This window comes from Anabrus simplex, chromosome 2 (genome assembly GCF_040414725.1).
Source record: "Anabrus simplex isolate iqAnaSimp1 chromosome 2, ASM4041472v1, whole genome shotgun sequence".
NCBI classification, from domain to species: Eukaryota; Metazoa; Arthropoda; class Insecta; order Orthoptera; family Tettigoniidae; genus Anabrus; species Anabrus simplex.
Window position 1 is genome coordinate 117,112,651 of NC_090266.1, and position 19,062 is coordinate 117,131,712.

Genomic DNA, 19,062 nt, shown 5'->3' on the forward strand with positions numbered 1-19,062 from the left:
AGAGGGGAATGGCAGTCTGTTGTCTTTAGTACAGGTTCTGTCTGTATGTATGCAAGTCATGGACGTATACGTGCACGGGGTAGACTTGGTGAGTGGCCTATTCCTGAATGCATTTGCCCACAACACCCAGGTCCCACCCCAGGCTTCGTGGATTGGGAGTGCCATTTATAACTCGTGGTCACAGTTGGCGTTTCTGCAGGGTAATATAACCAGTGCCTGCTATATTTCACAGATTGTTGTCCCAGTGCTAATGCCATTTCTTGGACAGGAAGGTGATGTGCTTTTTAAGCAGGACAGTGCACATCCACATACATGTGCTGTGATGCAACGTGCTGTACAGAATGTACAACTGCCCTGACCAGCAAGATCACCGGATCTCCCGCCAACTGACCACATATGGGACATGATGAAGTGGGAACTTACGCATTCTCCAGAGTCTGCAAGGACCATCGCCGTATTGCATCAAAAGGTGCAAGATGCTTGGGACAATCTATAGCATGATGCCATTAGGCACCTTTATGATCATTTGCATGCGCGAATACATGCCAGCATTTTAGAAAATTACCAAGAAGAAAGAAAACATAGTCCTGACCAAATACAAATTTAGGTTCATATCAATTAGATCATATGGCAATTATGAAACAGAACTTTAGAGAAATCATGAATTGATAGAGTAAGAAAAGGACTGAATATTGACTCTGACCTTTTAACATTTTTTTTACAGAGACCAAAACAAAATTCCAGCCAAGTAAATCCAAACCAAAACATTCACAAGTCCCTAAAATAGATCCAAAAGTTTTATAAAACTAAGACTGAATTCATCAATAAACTTCACATAAAATGTATGAGCAACTGGGAAGATGTCAGAGATGTAACGATAAAATCAGCAAAAGAATTGGGACAGCCACCAAGAGAAAGGAAACACTGGTGGTGGAATACATGTGAAACAGTGACTGAACGTAGATTCGCAGACTGGCAACTATGGAATGTCTTATCTACACCATCCTACATGTAACCTGAACCTTGTAAAACCTTCAGTTATTATGTTTAATATATTTTAATTATCTTTTATTAAATGTTAAGAACAACTAACATACGATTTCCCTGTAAATATGTAATGCAAATTTGCATAACCTCAAATATGTATTGTGAATATGTCCAATTTCAAAAATCTGTGTGGTTGAAAACTGTAGAAGACTCTGTAATATTCATATATTAGATGTAGTCCGCTATAATTTTGATGATACATATTGGGGTATTCTGGAAACTTACCATGATATTTTATTATCCAGATACGTGTGGAAACTTTAGAATGTTTTAGATCTCTCCATGTGTGTTTGTGAACTGTAATCGAACATTCAACTTTTATCCACTCCACTTGACTGGGCAGTCGACAGATATTCGAGCGTGTTCCATTGCAAAAAATTTCCAGAAGTCGATATTTCTAGATTGTCGAATGGTATACTGGGCGAGTCCACTGCGCCTGACTTTTTTGTTCCTAGGCATCCCAACGAACGTCGGTGGTACGATGGGTGAATTCTCTTTTGCCATATATCACGTGAGAGGTGCCTTTAAAGCACTGACTGCGTCATCACAGCCAAGACTTTTACAAAAACATGTATGTGACAGGTATTTAAACAATGCACCAAATTGGCATATGGTTATGTAAAGAATATGTGCCAATTATAAGCTTTCGAATAGATATGAAATTAACACTAAAAGCGATGGCATACTGATAGAAAACGTGCAAGAGTTTGTGAAGCGGGAAGTAATTTTACACTAAGTAAGCTCTCATGATAAGCTTGAGGCAACGGTCACCGTGGTGTAATGGGCTAAGCACATATTTCATGCATGTGCGTTGGTAAGTGTGTTCGAATCCCATGGGCGCTAAATATTTTTATTCAAATTTTAAGCATTGAGGATCAAATACAAGGTCATTCGTGCCGCATTCAACCAATAGCATGCACGTGTAATGTGTACAGGCATGTCACTTGGTGTAGCCTAGCAGTGCTGGTCATTTCTTCACTATGTATTCAACAGATGAGTATGTTGACATTCTTCATCTACAGTGAAGCAAGGCAGAATGCATAGGAAGCACAGCACCTGTTGAGGAAAGATTTCCACACAGATGAACACCAACTGCAAATTCATTTAGGAGGGTGGAGCGAGGTTTGTGTACAACTCCATCACTTTCCCGCACATTTCCTGTGAGAGAGGCACCAGTTATGTCTGGTGAAACCGCTGAGGTGGTTTTGGACACTTTCTGGGGGAATCCTCACATGAGTATCCGGGCAGCAGCACAACAGGCTAACACAAGCCAGTCGTCTGCTGTAAGGATATTGCATTCCAGTTTGTTTCGTCCGTATAACCTGCAGCTAAATCAAGAGTTCCATGGACGAGACTTTGAAACTCGTGTTGATTTGTGTGCAGTGATACTGACGTAAGTGGCAAATGATCCTGCATTTGTGTCTCACATTTTCTTTTTCGGATGAGTCACGATTTCATAATAATGGCTCTGTGAATTGTCATAATATGTATTACTGGAGTGGAACATTTCAGGCATGATGGGGAGTAGATATCTGGCGTGGTACACTAGGTGATCACCTAAGTGGAACATATTTCTTTGAGGATCATTTGACAGGGGCCCGGTACCTACAGTTTCTTCAAGAACAACTACCACTGCTGCTCACCCTTGGGTGAGAGTGTAACCGTGTGGTATCAACACGATGGAGCTCCCCCTCACATCAGCAGATGTTTGCAACTACCTGAATGTTACCCACCCTGGTCGATGGATAGTAAGAGGAGGACCTGTCACCTGGCCTACTAGATCGCCCAATTTGATGCCACTGAATTTCTTCTGATGGGACTATTTGAAGGATGTAGTGTACGTTCAACAGTCAGAAAATCCTGAAAGCCTTCGAAACCTTATTATGGAAGCCTGTGAATCCGTAACACCTACAATGCTACAATGAGCCCAAATGTCACTTCAAAGGCTCATGCTCCAGGACACTGCCCCTGAGGCAGTAGAGGTGAGATCCCTCACTGAGTCTGAAGGAAAAACCAACCCTGGAAGGTAAATAAATAAATAAATAAATAAATAAATCTATATCTATATATATAAAATAACTTGTCCTGATTGACTGACTGACTGACTGACTGATTCATCATCACCGAGCCAAAACTACTGGACATAAAGAAGTGAAATTTTGGCGATACATTCATATTAAGATGTAGGTGCTTGCTAAGAGAGGATTTTTGGATATTCCATCACTAAGTGGGTGAAAAGGGGCGTGAAATTTTAAAATGAGTGTATCTATATCCCAAAACTTTAAAAGTTTACAGATGTAAAAATTGGTATTTAGAATCTTCTTTAAAAATAAGGAAACACATGTTTTTTTTTATTTTCAGAAAATTCATATAGTAGGGGTGAAAAAGGGTGAAAAAGGGGTTGAATGCCTTTAATCAGGATACCAGTACTTATATCTCATAAACTGAAGATATTACAGACCTGAAAATTGGTACTTTTGATCTCTTTTAAAAATAAAAAGCATGTATTTTTTGGTTTTTGGAAAATCCAATTACTGGGAGGGTGAAAAGGGGGGAGGGGTGAATTTTTAAAATGAGTGCATCTATATCTCAAAACTTTTAAAGTTTACAGATGTAAAAATTGGTATTCAGAATCTTCATTAAAAATAAAGAAACACATATTTTTTTTCCTTCGCAAAATCCCATTAGGAGGGGTGAAAAAGGGTGAAAAAATGGTTGAATGCCTTTAATGAGGATACTTATATCTCAGAAACTGAAGATATTACAGACCTGAAAATTGGTGGTTGGGATCTCCTTTACAAATAAAGTAACAAGTATTTTTTGTTTAAGAAAATCCAATTAAAGGGGGGTTAAAAGGGGGTGGATTTTTAAAAATGAGTGTATCTATATCTCAAAACTTTAAAAGTTTATAGATGTAAATATTGGTATTTAGAATCTCCTTTAAGAATAAAGAAACACATATTTTTTTGTTTTCGAAAAATCACACTAAGAAGGGTGGAAAAGGGTGAAAAAGGGGTTGAAAGCCTTTAATGATGCTACTTATATTTCAGAACCTGAAGATATTACAGACCTGAAAATTGGTATTTGGGATCTACTTAAAAAATAAAGGAACACGTATTTTATGTTTTTGGAAAATCCAATTAAATGGGAAGGGTGTAAAAAGGGGGTGAATTTTTAAAATGAGTGTATCTATATCTCAAAACTTTAAAAGTTTATCGATGTATAAATTGGTATTTAGAATCTCCTTTAAAAATAAAGAAACACGCATTTTTTGTTTTCGGAAATTTCCAATAGGAAGGGTGGAAAAGGGTGAAAAAGGTGTTGAATGCCATTAATGAGGCTACTTATATTTCAGAACCTGAAGATATTACAGACCTGAAAATTGGTATTTGGGATCTACTTTAAAAATAAAGAAACAGGTATTTTTTCATTTTTGGAAAATCCAAATAAAAGGGGAGGGGGCGGGTGAAAAGGGGGGTGAATCTAAAAATGAGTGTGTCTACATCTTAAAACTTTAAAAGTTTACAGATGTAAACATTGGTATTTAGAATCTCCTTTAAAAATAAAGGAATACATATTTTTTCGTTTTCTGTAAATCCCAATAGGAGGGGTGTAAAAGGCTGAATAATGTTGAAAAATGGTTGAATGTCTTTAATGAGGATACATATATCTCAGAAACTGAAGATATTACACAACTGAAAATTTGTATATGGGATCTCCTTTAACAATAAAGAAACACATATTTTTTTGTTTTTGGAAAATCCAGTTAATGGCAGTTAAACAGGAGTGACGAATTAGGGTGAATTTTTTGAAAGACTATATCTACAGAATATCTGAGAAACGTAAAATGTTACAGATGTAAAAAGTGGGTATTTGGAATCTCCTGTAAATGTAAAGAAACATGGGTGATTTGTTTTTGGAAATTCCACTTAAGGGGAACTAAAAAGGGGTGAAATTTTAATATGAAAATTTCTTCATTATATTAAAAAAAACTTAACATGTTACAGAAGTGAAAAATGGTATTTTTTTATCTCTATTAAAAATAAAGAAACGTGTATTTTAGTTTTCGGAAATACCACTTGGGTAGAGGGGGGTATAAGTGACTGAAAATGGTGTTGAATTCTTTTAATTAGGCTACTGATATCTCAAAAATGAAGGTGTTACAGATGTGAAATTTGATATTTGGAATCTACTTTAAAAGTAAAGATACACGTATTCTCGGAAAATCCAATGAAGGGGGGGTTGAAAGAATTGAAAAATGAATTGACTTAATTGTATGAGAATACATACATCTAACAAAAACTAAAGTTGTTACAGACATGAAAATTGGTATTTGGATATCCTTTAAAAAGAAAGAAAAACGCGGTTTGGGGGTGAAACCATCTTGGGGGCGGGAGTGAAAAAGGAGTTGAATTCCTTTCATGAGGACACATAAATCATAAACTGAAGAAGTTAGAGTCCTGATAATTGGTATTTAGAAGATCCTTTACTATTAAAGAAACAAGTATTTTTTGCCGGAAAATTCACTTGGTGGGGGGGGGGGGGGGAGAGGAGTGTGAAAGGAAGTGAAAGAAAGTGAATTATTTTCATGGGGATACTTGTGTCTCAAAACTGAAGGTAATAGGCGTGAACATTGGTGTTTGGAATCTCCTTTAAACATAAAGAAACACGCCTTCTTTTAATTTTTTTGGGGGGGGGGGTTTAAATAAACTTAACGGCGGTGGGGTGTAAACGGAGGTTAGACCAATTGATTTTACTGTGAATAATGTACTTATAAGGAGTCTCCGTTGCTCAGGCGGCAGTGCGCCGGCCTCTCACAGCTGGATTCCGTGGTTCAAATCCCGGTCATTCCATGTGCCATTCATGCTGGACAAAATGGAGGTGGGACAGGTTTTTCTCTGGATACTCCGGTTTTTCCTGTCATCATTCAGTCCAGCAACACTGTCCAATATCATTTCATTTCATTTGTCATTCATTAATCACTGCCCCAGAGGAATGCGACAGGTTTCGGCAGCCAGCACAATTCCTATTGTCGCCGCTAGATGGGGCTTTATTCATTCCATTCCTGACCCTGTCGAATGACTGGAAACAGGCTGTAGATTTTCGATGTACATATTCTGATCATAAACCGATCATTTTTAATCTTTCCTGGGTTCGTTTTCAACAGCCATCTTTTCCTTCGGGGAATGTTCTTAGATTACAGTAGATTCTCCCGGCATATAAATAAAAATTTAAACACATTTGAAATAAACGATAGGAATGAGATTGACCGTCAAATTGTTCACCTCTATAATAAGGTCAATAATGCATGGAAGTATGTCATTCGTATCGCCAGAAATCCCGCACACTTGCCTACGTGCGACAATGGTGCTGGTCACATTGTGAACAATGACAATGGCAGCAGATGTAATTTACCACCAAGTAGTGGTCTTGCATCTTGCTGTGGGGTCCAGATCATGTAATAATAATAATAATAATAATGATAATAATAATAATAATAATAATAATAATAATAATAATAATAATAATAATAATAATAATAATAATAAACCATTGTCAAACGTGTGGACCGCACTGGAAACTGATCCTGGACGGGTAATGACTCAGAATGCAGTCCGGCCGCGGGTTCAGTACCGCCAAGGCACCCAAGACGACACCATGCCGGATCTCCTGAAGGATTTGATCCATATTAAAAATGCTTATAGGAAAAGATGGCAAAGATTTAGGGACCCAACTGACCGGGTGGAATACCTGGACCTAGCCCGGGAAGTACGAAATCGATTGCTGGAAATAAAGATTGAAAAATAGGAGGAAACTTGCCGTAATCTATTAGAAAACAAATCAGATCACGAATTTTGGCGGATTCTCGCAGGAAACGAGTCAGATCGCGAATTTTGGTGGATTATATATGTAAAACAATAAGCATTCAATTATAAATTTCAGTATAATACCATAGCAAAGCACAGGCATCTTGCTAGTATATATATATAATAACATGTCCTGACTGACTGACTGACAGATTCATCATCGCCAAGCCAAAACTACTGGACATAAAGAAATGAAATTTTGGTGATACATTTATTTTGGATATTCCATCACTAAGGGGGTGAAAATGGGGGTGAATTACTTAAAAGAGTATAGCTATATCTGAAAAACTTAAGAGTTTATAGATGTAAAAATTGGTATTTGGGATCTCCTTTAAAAATAAAGAAACACCTTTTTTTGTTTTTGGAAAATCCAATTTAAAAAGGGGGGGGGGGGTGTAAACAGGAGTGAAGAAGGAGGTGAAATTTTAAAAAGACTATATCTACAGTATATCTCAGAAACGTAATATATTACAGACATGAAAATTGGTATTTCGAATCTCCTCTAAAAGTAAAGAAACACTGAAAATTTGTTTCAGGAAAATCCATTTAAGGAGAACTAAAACGGGGTTCAATTTTAAAATAAGCATATCTACAGTACATCTCAAAAACTTAACATGTTACAGACATCAAAATTGGTATTTTTAATCTCTTTTGAGAGTAAAGAAACATGTACTGTTTTGTTTGTTGGAAAAAAACACTTGGGGGGGGGGGGGTAAAAGTGACTGAGAAGGGAGTTGGATTCATCTTATTAGGATACTGATCTCTCAAAAACTGAAGATGTTAACACATGTGAAAATTGGTACTTGGAGTCTCCTCTCAAAGTAAAGAATTATATATTTTTTTGTTTTCAGAAAATCAATTAAGGGGGGGGGTGGTTGAGAGTGTTGAAAAATTAGTTGAATTCTTTGTATGAGGACAGTTAGACTTCAAAAACTGAAGATTACAGACGTGAACATTGGTATTTGAAATCTTTTTTAAAAATCAAGAAACACACATTTTGGGGGCGGGGGAGGTGAAAAAGGAGCTGAATGTTTTTATGAGGATAGATACGAGTATATCTCCAAAACTGAAGATGTTACAGTCATGATAATTGGTATTTGGGAACCCCTTCATAAATAAAGAAATACACACATTTGGGGGGGGGGGGGGGCAGCAGCTGAAAAAGTTGAATTCTTTTTATGAGGATCCTTACAGCTAATAAACTGAAGATGTTACAGGCATTAAGATTGGTATTTGGAATCTCCTTTAAAAATAATGAAATGAGCACTTCTGGGGAGGGAAATAAACTTAACAGGGGGGGGGGGCAGGGAGCTTAAAAAGTAGTTGAATTCTTTTGATGAGGTGTTACAGATGTGAAAACGGGTATTTATGATCTCCTTCAAAAGTAAAGAAACACGTATTTTTTGTTTCCAGAAAATCCACTTAAGGGGCTGAAAATAATTGAAATAGCGGGTGAATTTTTAAAATGAGTACCAGTATATCAACTTTAGATGTAAAAAACATAACATGTTACAGATGCAAAACTTGGTATTTGGAAAGACTTTTAAAATATAGAAACATGTATTTTCTTTTTGTTTTCGGAAAAGGCACTTAACAGGAGTGAAAAGTGAAAAAAGAGTTGAATTATTTCTTACGAGGATATCTATATCTCAAAAACTGAAGATGCCACAGATGTGAAAATTGGTATTTGAATCTCCTTTAAAAATAAAGGAATACTTTAAAAAAAAATCCACTTAGGTGTGTGTGTGGCTGATGAAGGGGTTAATTTACTTTTATGGGGATACTTATACCTCAAAAAATAAAGATGTTACAGATGTAGAAATAGGTATTTGGAATTTCCTTTAAAAGTAAAAAACCTTTTTTTTTTTTCGATTTGAGAGAAGACTGTTTCTCAGATGTACAGTTCTGTGTTGCATGGTCAACTTAGCCCCAAAAAGGTAATACCACAAACGTGGTTTACAAAGACTTTCTGGGGTGAATGAAACTCAGTTTCATGGTGAGTTTTTATACTTTAGGGATTTTCAGATTATGTCTTAGTACAGTACCGAGGAACAATTAATTTTATCAATCTATGAAATCCATGCGAGCGAAGCTGCAGGTAGCTGCTAGTAAATAAAAATCAATAAATAAATAAACAAATAAATAAATAAGCAAATAAATAACTGACGAGCTAACTAACTAACTAACCTATGACATGAGGGCATTTGGATACATTGGCTTTGTGGATGATTCTCGAAGTACAAAATGTGAAAAAAAATTATCAGGCTCAAGTGGGATTCCAACCTACCTACCAAACACAACTGTATTAGCAGCACTCACTTAATCTATGACACCACGGTGACTCTAGCAAGTAGTTTACCAGAAAGCCTACTTGATGGATGACTACTTCTGCTTCAAAAATGCACACACATTTTATGTCAGTATGCCATCGCCTTTAGCGTTCATTTCATACTCTACTGAAAGCTTATAATTGGCAGATACATTTTACATAACCGTATGACAGTTTGATGCATTGTGTAAATACCTGTTGCATATGGTACATGTTTTTGTAAAGGTGATGGTGCAGTAAGTGATAAAATGTGATTGTTGCTTGGTGCACGGCAAAGGAGAATCAATAACAACTCCACCAGTGACGTTCATTGGGATGCCTAACAACAGAAAAGTTAGGTGCGGCTTACTCACCTGGTATATACATCGAGCTGAACGGCTGCACTGGTACAAACCAAACACTAGCTCCACAACATGTTCACGATCTTTCTAGGACTCAAACTCTTTAACATTTACACTTACTTAATACTATATTAAGGAACACAACTAACAAAAAGAAAAACTGTTTGGGTGCCAGTGTACTTGATGATAAATGATATGAACTTAGCATGAGACTAATATATCTTCCAGGGAGGGGTCATAAGCTGATGATATCCTGACTAGCTTACCTAACTTGGTGACTTGTTGAACTGAAAAGGTATGAGAATATACTGGCTAAATTATACTCTTTTCTGAAATAACACACATCGAATTAAAATATATGTACTTTCAAAATTAGCCACCTCAATATTCCTTTAGCATACCAATAGGCTACCATCCACCTTTACAACACATAACAACAAAAACGACAATGTAAGAAATATGCACGTGAAATTAACCAATCTGGTATACCTATAGCATACCACTTCAATCCCTCTCCATCCACATGACAACACAAATTACAACATAACAAATACACTGTTTTCTCTTATTACTCACAATCAGCACTGAATTTACACAACATAATTACTGAATTAAATTAGCAGGTAAATACTACATTAGGACTTTCTCCTTTCCTTGACACATGCTAAACTCCACTGTACATATTTACACAGTTTCTTAGCATGAATTTCTATACCAAATATCGGACTAGTCTGAATAGCCGGATCACGAACCTCAGCCGCATAACCTTCTGCACCATCTCGGAGTTGAGGTTAAATGCCTCCATACCTCACAAAAAGTCACTGATAACTTTCCTAACAAGTGCATGGTCTGTTTTCACAGTGAAACCATACTGATATTATATTCAGCTAAGTATAATGGCTTAGCACCTCATAGCAGACTTCTATAAAATATGTAATGATATCTAAGCCTGTCAAATGCCCAACTGGACGTCCAGAGACGAGACAAGACACAATTCTCCAAGACAGACACCAGCATTCAATAGGACAGAACGTTGCATACTTCAAATGGGACAACCAGCCAAACACATTTCCACTAGTCAAGACCAATAATACCAAACTTCTGGCAAACCAGCCATAAAATAAACTCTCCAAGTCACATGGTTTACTCTGTCCTAGCTAATCACCATCTTCCATTTCTGTCTCATGTGGCACGCTGTTTTCAAAATTGTGGCGCTCAACAGTAGCGTACTGATGCCTTGAAAACTGTTGGCAGACATATGTCATGTTGGGCAAACCAACTTCTTACACAACTTTCGCTATATTTAGTTCTCTTGCTTAACCAACTTTTGGTGCCACAGAATGCCACCAGTTTAACATACAGTTCTTCCAATGACTAAATAATGTTTATGTTACCTTAATAAATACCTATAGTATTCCTACACTCTGCAAATAACCTTACTCCTTGTGGGTGGGGTTAACTTCCAATAAGTAACCAGGGGAACCTAACCCCTACAAAGCGCGTCCCCAGGTGGCGGATAGGGGGCCCCTACAGTATGTAGGGCTGGTTGAAATAACCAATACAACCCGCGGACCAACAGGTAGCCCAATTCCTGGGGGTTTTAAAATACTGGGACACCCTCTCTCCAGGGGTCATAAATATGGAGGGCCCTTGCCCTGGGTTAAGGGTGAAGACCTCAACGGCATCTACGGCGGAGAAGATGGACTTCGGTACGGCGGAGATGGCGGAAGAGGCAACCCATCCTTCTGGGGTGTACAGATGGAACCTACTGCCTTGTAGGACGAGGAAGGCATCCTCAAAGGCTAAGGGAGTAAACCCTGAAAGAAAATCCTCTTATGCGTTAGGCCTAGCAAGTCAGCAGGAGAGTATTGAGTATAGTTGCTTTCAATAAGAAAAAGAGCCTCGGAAAGAATATTATAGACCGGACTGACACGTCCTCTCAGACAATTGTAAAGTATGATGACAGTAAGGCTGATGATATACAATGTTCTGAAAGGAAACCCCAAATAAAAAAGAGACCCAAATACCGAATTGGAACTATGAACATTCTATCATTAACTGGAAAGTTAGAAGAACTCCTAGACATGATGGATAGAAGAAAAATATCAATATTGGGATTAAGTGAGACCAAATGGAAAGGAATTGGAAGTAAGACACTTCGTGGAGGTTATAAATTATACTGGAGTGGACAGGAGAAGGTAGCGAAAAATGGTGTTGGATTCTTAATTAACGAAAGGACTGATGCTACACCTGAAGTTATCTGCAAAAGTGATAGAATCATTAAAATGTCCATGAAACTGGAGAACACTAAGTACACCATCATACAAGTGTATGCCCCACAGACAGGCTGCAGTGAGGAAGACAAAGAGAAATTTCGGCAAGACCTGGAAGATACAGTTAATGAGGAAAATGTTATTATTATTGGAGATCTAAATGCGCAAGTTGGGGTAGACAGACTTGGGTACGAGAACATCATTGGTCCACATGGATTTGGACAAAGGAACCCAGAAGGAGAACAACTATTAGATCTGTGCAGAAGAAATGATCTTATAATCAAAAATACATTCTTCAAAAAAAGAGACAGTCACAGAATAACAAGGTACAGTTGGGATGGGCAGTATAGAACATTGATTGACTACGTAATCACAAATAAAGATGGTGGCAGGTACATCACAGATGTAAAGGTCATCCCTAGTGAAAGCATGGACAGTGACCACAGATTGTTGGTAGTAGACTTCAAACATAAGACAAACGAAACGCAGAACCTTATTACGAAAAAACCAAGGATTAAAACTTGGAAGTTGCAAGAAGTCCAAATAAAGGAAGAATACAAACTAAGGATTCAACAGAGTTTGCCGAAGTGTGAAGTAACCAGCGTTAATGAAGAATGGAAGGCCTTCAAAGACACCTTTGTGGGAGAAGCCAAAAACCTATGTGGAGTTACAAGTTCAATCAAAAGAAAAAAGGAGACACTCTGGTGGAATGATAGAGTGAAAACAGCGGTGAAAGAAAGAAACCAAATAAAGAAGGCACTGGACAAGGAGAAACAAAAACAGGGACAAGAACGAAATGAACAAGAAATACAAAGACTTCAAGGAGTATACAGGAACAAGAAACTTGCTGTAAAGAACATTGTAAGGGAAGAAAAAGAGAAGAAATGGAATGAATTTGCAGAGAAACTGGAAGAGGACAGTAGAGGAAATATGAAATTGCTATACAGAGTAGTGAAAAACAAGCGAAGGGATCAAGAGACCATAAAAGCAATAGAACGCGATGATGGAACTCTGGCACAAGAAGAGGGAGAAGTTAAACAAGAACTCAAGATCTATTTCGAAAAGCTGCTGAATGGAGATACAGAAAACATAACAACAGATAGAGGAGAGCCAAGTCGAGGAACCACAACTGAACCACCAATTACATGGCTTGAGGTTGAAAATGCGCTCAAGAGCATGAAGAAAGGAAAGGCAGTGGGCGTAGATGAACTAAGTGCAGATATGCTGAAAGCAGCGGGAGTTCCAGGAATCCAATGGCTCTATAGACTGCTCAACAAGATATGGGAGGAAAATACTGTTCCTGAGGACTGGAAGATGGGCATCATTGTACCTCTGTTCAAGAAAGGAAGCCGACGAAAATGTACTAATTACCGTGGTATCACACTACTGTCTCATGTCCTGAAAATATTGGAAAAAATAATAGAGACCAGAATCAGAGATATTGTTGAACCAATTTTGGAAGAAGAGCAGTATGGTTTCAGACCAGGAAGGTCAACTACAGACCTTATATTTGCAATTAGGATGCTAATGGAAAAATACTGGGAGAAGAACAAGCCTTTATTCCTAATATTTTTGGACATTGAGAAAGCATACGATAGTGTACCAAGCGAAAGAATTTGGCAATGCATGAAAGAACTTCAAGTGCGAGACAGCCTCATAGACAAAGTGAAAATGTTGTATAGTGGGAACAGAAGCTGTATTCAAGTAGGATGTGGTTTGTCGGACTGGTCTGAAACAAAGAGAGGAGTGCAGCAGGGCAGCTCATTGTCACCACTTCTATTTATTATTGTAATGGATGTAATAATGAAATCTATTAAAAGGAAAGAACACGGAGATATCAAAGCCTTCACATTTGCAGATGATGTTGCGATCTGGAGTGACTCAGAAGATGAATTGGGAGAGAGAATACAAAGCTGGAATGAGGAGTTTAAGAAATATGGTTTAAACATCAGCAAGACCAAGACGGTGGTGATGAAAGTGTATGGGGAAGGAGCAGAACCAATAGTCATGTTAAATGAAGCTCAACTGGACAGCGTTCCAGTTTTCAAATACTTGGGTAGCATTATATCAAATGACAACCTAGCAAAACATGAGGTGAACAATCGAATCAATAAGGCAGCACAATTTTACCACCAGGTAAGACACCTGCTGTGGGATGAGCAAATACCCATGAAAACAAAAATGACATTGTACAAGTCCTATTATACACCAATTCTTACATACAGTCTCGAAACCACAACACTGACCAATAGAGATAATTCCAAACTTCAGGCAGCTGAAATGAAATTCCTACGCACTATGATTCAGAAAACCAGGAAAGACAAGATTAGGAATGAGAAAATTAGAGAAGAAGTAGGAATAGACAATTCTCTCCTAAATAAGATTCAGATATCAAGACTGAAGTGGTTTGGTCACATGAAGAGGATGCCAGTAAACAGAACTGCAAGGAAGGAATTTGACAGAAAGGTAGAAGGAAGACGACCCGTGGGAAGGCCACGAAGGAAATGGATAGATTTAGTTAAGAGCGATGTAATGCTGAGAGGTCATGATTGGGACAAGTTGGTGGAGGAAGAATGGTACAAGGACAGGATGAGATGGAGGAGGCTCATATACCACACCCGGGAAACTGGAGATGGTTTAGGATGATGATGATGATGATGATGAGTATTCCTACAATGAAATAAATGATGCTGACAATATACAAATGAATACATAACCAATAATTTGGCATAAATATTGCTATAAATACAAAAACTGATTTCACATGGGGTTGGAATTCTGTACGATCACAAGGCCAGAGTGTGTTACAGTGAGCGAGTCAGTGTGAGGACTTGTTGATATCTGTACTTGTAAAATGCTTCAGTGTATTCCTTTCTTAAGTGTTGTGTTGTTGCTTATAATTGTGTATAACTGTGTGCTGTTAAGGAATAGACTTACCAACAATGAAGTGGTTTTATGCAAGGATGTGAACGTATCTCATGTGATATTTATTTGCACCAAATAATATCGCATTTAGAACGATAAATTGATGACAGTGACAGCAGTCTTGGACATGAAAATTGATGCAAGTGTAATGGACTATTATAAATTGGAAACAGTTCTCTAACCTACGCGTAAATAATGGAAATATCAAGCTTGATGCAATGATTTATTATTATTATTATTATTATTATTATTATTATTATTATTAATTGTTAGGTGTGGCTATGAAGTTGTTTACATCTATTAGTATTATAATTATTATTATTGACGTAGTTACGTACGGACGATCGTATTATTTGTGAGGTTATGTAATGAAACATCTGCTATATGTATATTAATATGAGTTTATTTAATGTTTGCTAGTTGCTTTACGTTGCACTGACACAGATAGGTCTTATGGCGATGATGGGACAGGAAAGGCCTAGGAATGGGAAGGAAGCGGCCGTAGCCTTAATTAAGGTACAGCTCCAGCATTTGCCTGGTGTGAAAATGGAAACCATGAAAAACCATCTTCAGGGCTGCCGACAGTGGGGTTTGAACCCACTATCTCCTGGATGCGAGCTCACAGCTGCACGCTCCTTACCGCATGGCCAACTCGCCCGGTTTTATTTAATGTAAGAACATGTAATTAATAGTACATAACTTATTATTGCCTATATATTTGATATATAAATCCAATGCAATATTTGCAGCACACTGTAATATCCAGAACAACGCATCTTTGGCACTAGAATGTTATAGAAAAATCCCTTCATTGCAAACAGGTTATTGGAGACTCTTGAAATTACGGGAAAACATCTGTCATGTTCTTCTAAAAGCCTGGCCAGGCAACATATATAAAGAGGCAGTCTTGATAGTAGATTTGAGTTGTTTTAATGAGACACTTGTGGAAGTCATTCTCATTGAGCTTACGAAAGTCTACAATAAACCTTGCCGAATCATCAGGCTTATCAACTACAAAAGCAGGAGAAGCATAATCCAAAGATGACGGAATAATAGTATTATCTTGCAACATTTTTTGAATTAACTGATTCAAAACCTTCATACGATGTGGACTAAGAAAATAAGGGGAAGAGCGAACAGGAGTGGAATCGATAAGATCAATATGTGCAAAAAAATCCTTGACGGTACCTACGTTAGGAGTGATGACGTCAGAAAATACAGTGAGCAAAGCTTGAATCTGATCAGAATGAGTAGAGTTAATAGTAGGAAAAGAGGAATGTAAAATAGAAGGGTAATCATGGGTACTTATTAATGGAACAGACTTCTCAGAAAAGGGAAAAGAGACTTTAGAATGCGCCGAATCAAGAAGAAGACCAGTATAAGCAAAAAAATCAAAACCCAAAATGATAGGGCAAGATAGGTGCTCTGCAATCTGAAAAGAGAAAGGCCAAGAGAAGTGTTGCATTTTAATATGCAAGGAGGCAGTACCAATTATATTAAAAGGTTGGTTGGAAACAGAAAGACAGCGAGTGGAGGATGGAAGATAATGCAGATGAGAATCAAGTTGGGTTAATAATTTATACAATTGGAAACTAATAAGAGAAACAGCTGCCCTGGAGTCAAGGAGAGCGACAGAGGGAGAATTATTAGCAGTTACCAAAACATGACAAGTAGGAGGTAAAAACGAGCCCAAATCCGGACTGGATTGGGAAGATGCTGTCACAGAAGCAGGGTGAGTAATACGAGGCAGATTTTCCCCACATGAACGTCTACTGCCTAACGACGTGGGTGGAAGGCGTTTTCCGAAAGCTGAGTAGTACATTGGCGAGCCAAGTGACCAGGCAGTTTGCAACAGTAACAAGTTATGCGAGGGCAAACAGTGGGGGCAGGAAGTGCGGGCAAAGAAGAATGTGAAAAGGTAGAAGTAATAGTTGGGGGAGGAACAGATGCATAAAACGAACGATCACCTAAAGAATTTATAGTGTGTTGATGGGCTAAATTGTAAAGTTGCAAAAGAGAAACAGGGGGAGCCAGGACATTAAAAAGCATGCAAAAGGAAGGAGCAGCATAAAACTGTATAATAGAAATTAATTCAGGAGTGTTATGTGAAATATTTAAGACATCACTATAAGTAAGGATAGAGTCAAGATAATTATGGGCAGGTTCATTTGGTAACTGATGACGTCTGATAAATTCAGTACTTAATTTATATCGTACTTCCAAGGGTAGAAAATAATTATGTACGGCGTGCTTCAATTCATACCAGTTGGAAAAGTTGGACATATTGTCAAGTCAAAAGGTAGAAAAATAACCAATGGTCTTAGTGGAAAGAAGACCAATTAATTGAGGAAAAGAAGCTACTTTAATATTTAAAAATTTCCGGACTGAAAATAACCAAATAGTAAGACTACGAGGATCTGTTGCTGATAATTGGGGGACTTGAAGTAATGATTGTTTTATAATCTGTACATTTAAGGAACTATCCACAGAAGTAGTAGGAGGAACAGGGGGATGAGAGTAAGGGGGGGAGGGGAGGGAGCCATAGGATGTTGTAAATAAGCAGGTTTACTATCATCAGATGATAAATTAGGAGTATGATTGGTGAAGGGGGGGTATACAGAAGAGGAAGAAGAAAACGAAATTAAATTTGGTACAGAGGGATTGGGTAGAGATAAATTTTGCGGTATCAGAGAAGATAACAAAGAAGAGTCTTCCCCTAGGGGAAAGTTATCGGAAAAGCAAGCCATTATACAAAGAAGAATAGAAAGAAAAACGAAATAAGGGGACTTAAAATAGCGAGGAATCTGCTACCATATGTGGCGGCCGAGTGGTATGAGTTGTATCTCAATAATCAGAGTTCGATAGAATAGTGTTACTGTCAAGTACTAGCGATTCTTGGCGAAAGATAAACAACAGCACTTCAACAAGCAGGAAGCGAATGACTCAACCTTGATAGAGCACCGAGCAGCAAAATGCAGGGAAGCGTGTAGTATGAGAATTCTGCTCAGTTCAAGTTTCCACAAGCAGCGCAAACCAGTTCCCTAAACACTAGCGATGCATCGTACAAATAGTTTCGGGCCATAACCCAAGAGAATTCCACGGTAGGTACAGAAAGAATACAATAAGGAAGGGAACATATATAGAGAACTGCCCAAGAACAGGTTTCAATAACAGATATATTGTAACAATTCAAAGGAGATGACAAATATTTACATAAAAATGGATAAATAAAACCTCTTGGGGTTTAATGCAAATCATGCAAGCAATTATATCTATCACGGATACATCCAGGTACGAGAAAAAGCAGAATTACACAGTTGCTTCTTATTATCTTTGGTGTAAGCATCTAATATCTATTAACATCTATCATCAACATACATCAAAACGAGAACAAAGGGAAACATGGAAGTTACAGTTAGATTTCTCTTTTTTTTTGGCTCAAGATATTTACAGATACAATAAAGGAGGAACTACTCTTGGTATCACCCTTATCTTTAGAAAACACAGATTGTGAAAGGAAGAACCACGCAAATTCTTCTTATTATTATTGTAATAGACTTGGACATGAAATTTTACAACCTCAACACACCTAGAAAAATCTTTAAAATAGATAATCAATCTCTTATGAGTAGTACGAAACATTCCCTAGACTAACGAGCGAACAAGTAGCATAACATCTTGTCCTGCAAAGCATTAGCAAACGCGCTGGGAAGGGGCAATTACTAGAAAGTTCGAAATGTAAACAAGAGACATTCAACAGTTTTAGCAGACCAGAAAATACCAGTGTATCTCATACAATCTGATTAAGTTGTACTAACAAGGGAAATGGGAAAGGGGGGGTGGAGGAAAGCAGGAAGTAAGGACCAAAGCAAGAAAAGAAAAATAAGGAAGTAACAACAAGGGGATGGGAAATCGAGCAGGGATCAGGCTGCCGAGTCCCCAGCACAAAATGACGCGAAACAAAGTTCACCCCACCACACGTGAAGTTCAGGGTGCACTATTATATTGCCAGTCCAGAGCACTTTGGCCACCACATTCCAAATAATAATGTCTTAATTGCAAAGTTAAGTGCACCAAGGCTATGATGAGTCCTGAAGGGACTAAAGTTCGAATCCACACCAGTGGCAAAGCACAAGCCAAGAAAATAAGGCCTTTTATGAAAATAAGATAGTAATAAAAAGTATCTGCTCACCCAGTCAGTTTTGAAGCACGAAGTAAGTTAAAATTGACATGGTCCAGCCGTGTCCAGAGGTGCAGCTCCCACTGCCTATTACAAAGTT